The sequence below is a fragment of the Prionailurus viverrinus genome, chromosome X (assembly GCF_022837055.1).
Source record: "Prionailurus viverrinus isolate Anna chromosome X, UM_Priviv_1.0, whole genome shotgun sequence".
NCBI classification, from domain to species: Eukaryota; Metazoa; Chordata; class Mammalia; order Carnivora; family Felidae; genus Prionailurus; species Prionailurus viverrinus.
In genome coordinates this window covers 91,476,542-91,483,142 of record NC_062579.1, presented here as the reverse complement: position 1 = coordinate 91,483,142, position 6,601 = coordinate 91,476,542, and the positions used below count along the sequence as shown (strand labels likewise).

At 44.1% G+C, this 6,601-nt stretch overlaps 1 non-coding gene across 1 annotated transcript; it reads left to right on the top strand.

Annotated features, from left to right (window-relative positions):
• Positions 1–2,981: 2,981 nt before the first annotated feature.
• Positions 2,982–3,123, top strand: LOC125158033 (small Cajal body-specific RNA 20). The gene has a single exon (XR_007149158.1). It is a non-coding gene; the product is annotated as a small Cajal body-specific RNA 20 (non-coding RNA).
• The last annotated feature ends 3,478 nt before the right edge of the window (positions 3,124–6,601 follow it).

Sequence of the window (6,601 nt, the reverse complement as noted above, 5' to 3'; positions counted from 1 at the left end):
GTGAAAAATTTATACACTGAAAACTACAGAAAGCTTATGAAAGAAATTGAAGAAGACACACAAAAAAAAAAAAATGGAAAAAGATTCCATGCTCATGGATAGGAAGAACAAATATTGTTGCAATGTCGATACTACCCAAAGCGATCTACGTATTCAATGCAATCCCTATCAAAATAACACCAGCATTCTTCACAGAGCTAGCACAAACAATCCTAAAATTGGTATGGAACCAGAAAAGACCCCGAGTAGCCAAAGCAATCTTGAAAAAGAAAACCAAAGCAGGAGGCATCATAATCCCAGACTTCAAGTTGAATTACAAAGCTGTAATCATCAAGACAGTATGGTAGTGGCACAAGAACAGACACTCAGATCAATGGATCGACAGGATAGAGAATGCAGAAATGGACCCGCAAATGTATGGCCAACTAATCTTTGACAAAGCAGGGAAGAATATCCAGTGGAATAAAGAGAGTCTCTTCAGCAAGTGGTGCTAGGAAAAACTAGACAGCAATATGCAGAAAAATTAACCTGGACCACTTTCTTATACCATACACAAAAATAAACTCAAAATGGATGAGAGACCTAAATGTAAGACAAGAAGCCATCAGAATCCTTGAAGAGAAAGCAGGTAAAAACCTCTTTGACCTTGGCTGCAGCAAATTCTTACTCAACACGTCTCCAGAGGCAAGGGAAACAAAAGCAAAAATGAACTATTGGGACCTCATCAAATAAAAAGCTTCCGCACAGCAAGGGAAACAATCAGCAAAACTAAAAGGCAACTGATGGAATGGGAGAAGATATTCGCAAATGACATATCAGATAAAGGGTTAGTATCCAAAATCTATAAAGAACTTATCAAACTGAACACCCCCCCAAAAAATAACCCAGTGAAGAAATGGGCAAAAGACATGAATAGACACTTTTCCAAAGAAGACATCCAGATCGCCAACTGACACATGAAAAAATGCTCCACATCACTCATCATCAGGGAAATACAAATCAAAACCACAATAAGATACCACCTCACACCTGTCAGAATGGCTGACATTCACAACTCAGGCAACAACAGATGTTGGCAAGGATGCGGAGAAAGAGGGATGCTGTTGCATTGCTGGTGGGAATGAAAACTGGTGCAGCCACTTTGGAAAACAGTATGAGGGGTCCTCAAAAAATTAAAACTAGAACTACCCTATGCAATTGCACTACTAGGTATTTATCCAAAGGATACAGGTGTGCTGTTTTGAAGGCACACATGCACCCCCATGTTTATAGCAGCACTATCAACAATAGCCAAAGTATAGAAAGAGCCCAAATGCCCATCGATGGATGAATGGATAAAGAAGATGTGGTATATATATATATATATATATATATATATATAGTATATATATATATTACAATATATATATATACTATATATATATATAATAGAGTATTACTCAGCAATCAAAAAGAATGAAATCTTGCCATTTGCAACTACAGAGATGGAACTGAAGGGTATTATGTTAAGTGAAATTAGTGAGAAAAAGACAAATATATGACTTCATTCATACGAGGGCTTTAAGATACAAAACAGATAAACATAAAGGAAGGGACGCAAAAATAATATACAAACAGGGCGGGGGCAAAACATAAGAGACTCTTAAATATGGAGAACAAACAGAGGGTTACTGGGAGGGGTTGTGGGAGGGGGGATGGGCTAAAACATGAAAAAAAAGAAATGAAGAACAATGGAAAACATGAATATTTAAGTCTAAATAAACATTGACTAGGGGTGCCTGGGTGGCTCAGTCGGTTGAGCATCCGACTTCAGCTCAGGTCATGATCTCGTGTTCATGGGTTCAAGCCCTGCATCAGGCTCTGTGCTGACAGCTCAGAGCCTGGAGCCTGCTTCAGATTCTGTGTCTCCCTCTCTCTCTGCTCCTCCCCCCGCTCATGCTCTGTCTCTCTCTGTCTCTCAAAAATAAAACATTAAAAAAATTTTAAAATAAAAAACATTGACTATATAAAATTTTAAAAATAATAAAAATAAAGCAGCTTTAGGGGCACCTGGCTGGCTCAGTGGGTAGAGCATGTGATTGGGGTCACAAGTTTGAGCCCTGTCTTGGGCGTAGAGATGTCTTGAAAAGAAAAAATAGGGGCGCCTCGGTGGCTCAGTTGGTTAAGTGCCCAACTCTTGATTTTCGGTCAGATCATTATCTCAGTTTGTGGGATCGAGCCCCACGTCGGGCTGTGCACTGACAGCGTGGAGCCAGCTTGAGATTCTCTCTCTCCCTCTCTCTCTCTGCCCCTCCCCTGCTTGTGCTCTTGCTGTCTCTCAAAAGAAATAAATAAACATTTTTTAAAAAGAAAGCAGCTTTGGGGCGCCTGGGTGGCGCAGTCGGTTAAGCGTCCGACTTCAGCCAGGTCACGATCTCGCGGTCCGGGAGTTCGAGCCCCGCGTCAGGCTCTGGGCTGATGGCTCAGAGCCTGGAGCCTGTTTCCGATTCTGTGTCTCCCTCTCTCTCTGCCCCTCCCCCGTTCATGCTCTGTCTCTCTCTGTCCCAAAAATAAATAAACGTTGAAAAAAAAAAAAATTTAAAAAAAAAAAAAAAAAAAAAAAAAGAAAGCAGCTTTAATCCAAAATAATCAATATGCCATTTTGGTATATTTTGGGGTGGCTTGCCCTGGGTCCCTTAGGAACAACATGGTGGTTGCCAGAGGGGAGGTAGGTGGGGTGTGGGTTCCATAGATGAAGGGGATTAAGAGGTACAAACTTCCAGTTATAAAATACTTCAGGATTTCATAGGGCTAAAAGTACAGCATGGGACACATGGTCATTAGTGTTTTGATAATGTTGCACAGCGACAGGCGGTAACCACACTTATCGCAGCGAGCATGTCGAAATGTATAGAATTGCGGAACCACAAAGTTGTACACTTGAAAACAAGGCCACATTGTCAACTCTACTTCGAAAGAAAACCACAACTGCAGCGGGAGAGGGCTTCTGTCTCATGGGGCTCTGTTGGGGCGCAGGGGTGTCCCTTTTCTCCTCGGCCAGGACTGGAGGCCAAGATCAGCTCTTGAGGGTGAACGTCATGGCTGCAACGTGTCGGGTAGCCTTGTTTTCCTGCACAGGTGAGGACGCGCGCCCACACAACATGTAGTCACCTACCACAGAGAGGCCAGTGAATGAGGGGGACCTCTCCGTCCCAGGCATCCTACTGTTTTGGGCCGCCGAGTAGATGTTACCTGGAAGAGGGGTGTCCAGAAATGGTGACGCCCATTGTGGAAGGGGCATCTGAGGCCACCTAACCGAGGAGGAAACACACCGTTTTTCCTTGCCTGGATTAACTTGGGGGCCAGTCTGGCAGCTCCAGCTATCTGCCCGCACCTGTGCCTCCTGGGCAGGGTTTGGTGCAGGAATGCAGGGCCCAGGGCAGTGAGCAAGACCCGGGAGTGGGTTCTGGGGGAGAAGGAACACTACAGGTCTGACAGTGCACTGGCAGCAAGCACAACGCCTGCTTTTTAAAAAAATGTTTTAATGTTTATTTATTTTTGAGAGAGAGAGAGAGCATGAGGGAGAGAGGGGCAGGGAGAAGAGAGAGACACAGATTCCAAAGCAGGCTCCAGGCTCTGAGCTGTCAGCACACAGCCCGACGCGGGGCTGGAACTCACAAATGGCGAGATCGTGACCTGAGCCGAAGTCGGACGCTCAACCGACTGAGCCCCCCAGGCGCCCCCACAAAGTGTGCTTGTAAGCAGTTAGCTGCATCCAGTGGGACAGCTCTGGGCCCACACGATTGTGGGCCGTGCCATGCTGCCTGGGCACAAATCTCTGGCACGTTTTCTACATCGAAGTACCTACTTCATCAGTTGAGAAAATAGTGTGTTAGAAAGTTTTAAAAAGTTCTAAAAGTATTTTCTTCAGTAAGACAAGTTCTGAGAGCATCTTATTTTGTTCTAAAAGCAATAAACTACTCTCTGTGGGGAAAAAGGGGGGGAAAAGCGACCGCAGGAGGCCCAGGTACTTGGACTTTATGCTGGACCCTACCTATCAGACTCAGCTTCACTAAACATACATCTGTTGCTCGTCTGTTGTGTTCTATGTGTGGATTATTCCCAAACTCCAGTGTCAAAATATCCAGCCTTAGGCCAACTCACCTTAGGAGGGAAAGCCTCTTCTATTGCTGCTATCAGCCCCTGAACATTGGCCTCAGTCTGAACCACTTCCTGGTCATTCTTAGCAGGGTCTGGAAGAAATTCTGGTTATCTCTTTACTCTGTAGGGAATGGCAGCCTTACCAGGAGGCTATCTGGCTTGTCTGTTAATTACAGTATAATCATGGGTAGGAAGAACACCCCTTAGCAGCTAATCACGGTCCCTGTGAGTGAGGTTGTGAATGGCCACTAAGATTTCCAATATTTTTTAAGATGTGGGAAATGCCTGGGGCTCCTGGGTGGCTCATTCGGTTAAGCGTCCACCTCTTGGTTTCCACTCAGGTCATGATCTCGCGGTTCGTGAGTCTGAGCCCCTTGTCAGGCGCTGACAGCACGGAGCCTGCTTGGGATTCCCCCTCTTCCTCTCCCTCTGCCCCTCCCCTGCTTGTGTGCTCTCTCTCTCTCAAAGTAAATAAATACAAACTTTTTAAAAATGTAGGAAATGCTTGTGATGAAATGTCAGAATATCAGATACAATGTGGAATACAGTAGTACTTGGAAAAGAAATTATAGGAAAACAACCTGAAAAATAACATTTTCATTATTACCCTTGGATATTTGGCAGGGTTATAGTTGAGGTTAATATGCTTTTCTATTTTTCATTCTTTATTTTGAGAGAGAGACTGAGCAGGGAAAGGGCAGAGAGATGGGAAGAGACAGAGAGAATCCCAACCAGCTTCCATATACTGTCAGCACGGAGCCTGACATGGGGCTCAATCCCACAAACCCCGAGATCATGACCTGAGCCAAAATCAAAAGTCTGATGCTCAACCGACCGAGCCACCAGGCGCGCCGAGTTTAATAAGTTTTATTTTCGGTGTCTTCATACTTTCCATATAAATCACAATAATGGGTTACCTTTTTTTAAAGATTTTATTTTTATTTCACTATTTTTTAAATGTCTGTTTATTTATTTTGAGAGAGAGAGCATGAGCGGAGAAGGGGCAGAGGGACAGGGAGACAGAGAATCTTAAGCAAGCTCCACTCTCAGCACAAGCCTCACATAGTACTCAATCTCACCAACCATGAGATCAAGACCTGAGCCAAAATCAAGAGTCAGGCGTTCAACCAACTGAGCCACCCAGGCACCCCTAAAGATGTATTATTTATGTATCTATTTTTTTAATTTACATCCAAGTTAGTCAGCATATAGTACAACAATGATTTCAGGAGTAGATTCCTTTGTGCCCCTTACCCATTGAGCTCATCCCCCCTCCCACAACCCCTCCAGCAATCCTCAGTTTGTTCTCTGTACTTAAAAGTCTGTTATGTTTCGTCTCCCTCCCTGTTTTTATATTATTTTTGCCCCCCTTCCCTTATGTTCATCTATTTTGTATCTTAAATTCCTCATGAGTGAAGTCATTATATTTGTCTTGGGCTGACTAATTTCGCTTGGCATAATGCCCTCTAGTTCCATCCATGTAGTGGCAAATGGCAAGATTTCATTCTTTTCTGATTGCTAAGTAATACTCCATTGTAAATATATATGCCACATCTTCTTTATCCATTCATACATCGATGGACATTTGGCTCTTTCCATACCTAGTGATTTTGAGTAAACTCTACGCCCGACGTGGGGCCCAAACTTAACACCCCTGAGATCAAGAGTCCAAGACCTACCAACTGAACCAGCCGAGTGCCCAATACGTGTCACTTTTGTTACTGAGGAAGAACCATTTATTTGGGGAAGCCCAGGAAGACCTTCTACCCACGCTTCAAGAGTCATCTTAAAATCTACCTCCTCCGACTGTTTTCTTATTTGTACTGATGTAAATTCTGCCTTCTTTGCACTTCCATATATTGCTTTATTACTTACGTGTGACATTTGCCTTGTTCTAGATTATATGTGATTTTAACTCATGTATTTTCTTTCTCTCCATGACTTGCTTATATCTTTGGTGCTTGTTTTTAGTACATAGACACATTTAGACAATTAAATGCAATGAGGTACATGCACGAACATGTGCACACACACACAATAGGGAGGGAAATAGGGAGGGAAGAGGAGGGAGAGAAGGAAGGAAGGAGAGGGAGAAAAGACAGGGAGGGAAGGAGGGAGTGGGAAGAGGGAGGAGAAAGTAGGGAAGATGGAGGGAGGTGAGGGATGGATACGGAACAGAGTGGGAGGAGGGTGAGAAGGAGGTAGGAGGGAAGAGGATGGCAGGGAAGAAGGCAGAGAGGTAGAAAGGGAAGGAGGAATCTAGGGAGGGAAGAACAGGTGAAGGGAGGAAGGAAGAGAGAGAGGGAGGGAGGGAAGGCGAGAGAAGGAAACTGTTTTTCCATACTTCATTCCGACTTCCTAAGAATTCTGTGAGTTGACCATCATTAGTTTAGTAAACAGTGGTAGTAATAGGAAGAGTTGCCCTATTTCCAGTTGGGGAAACGGAGGCACAGAGACAGGA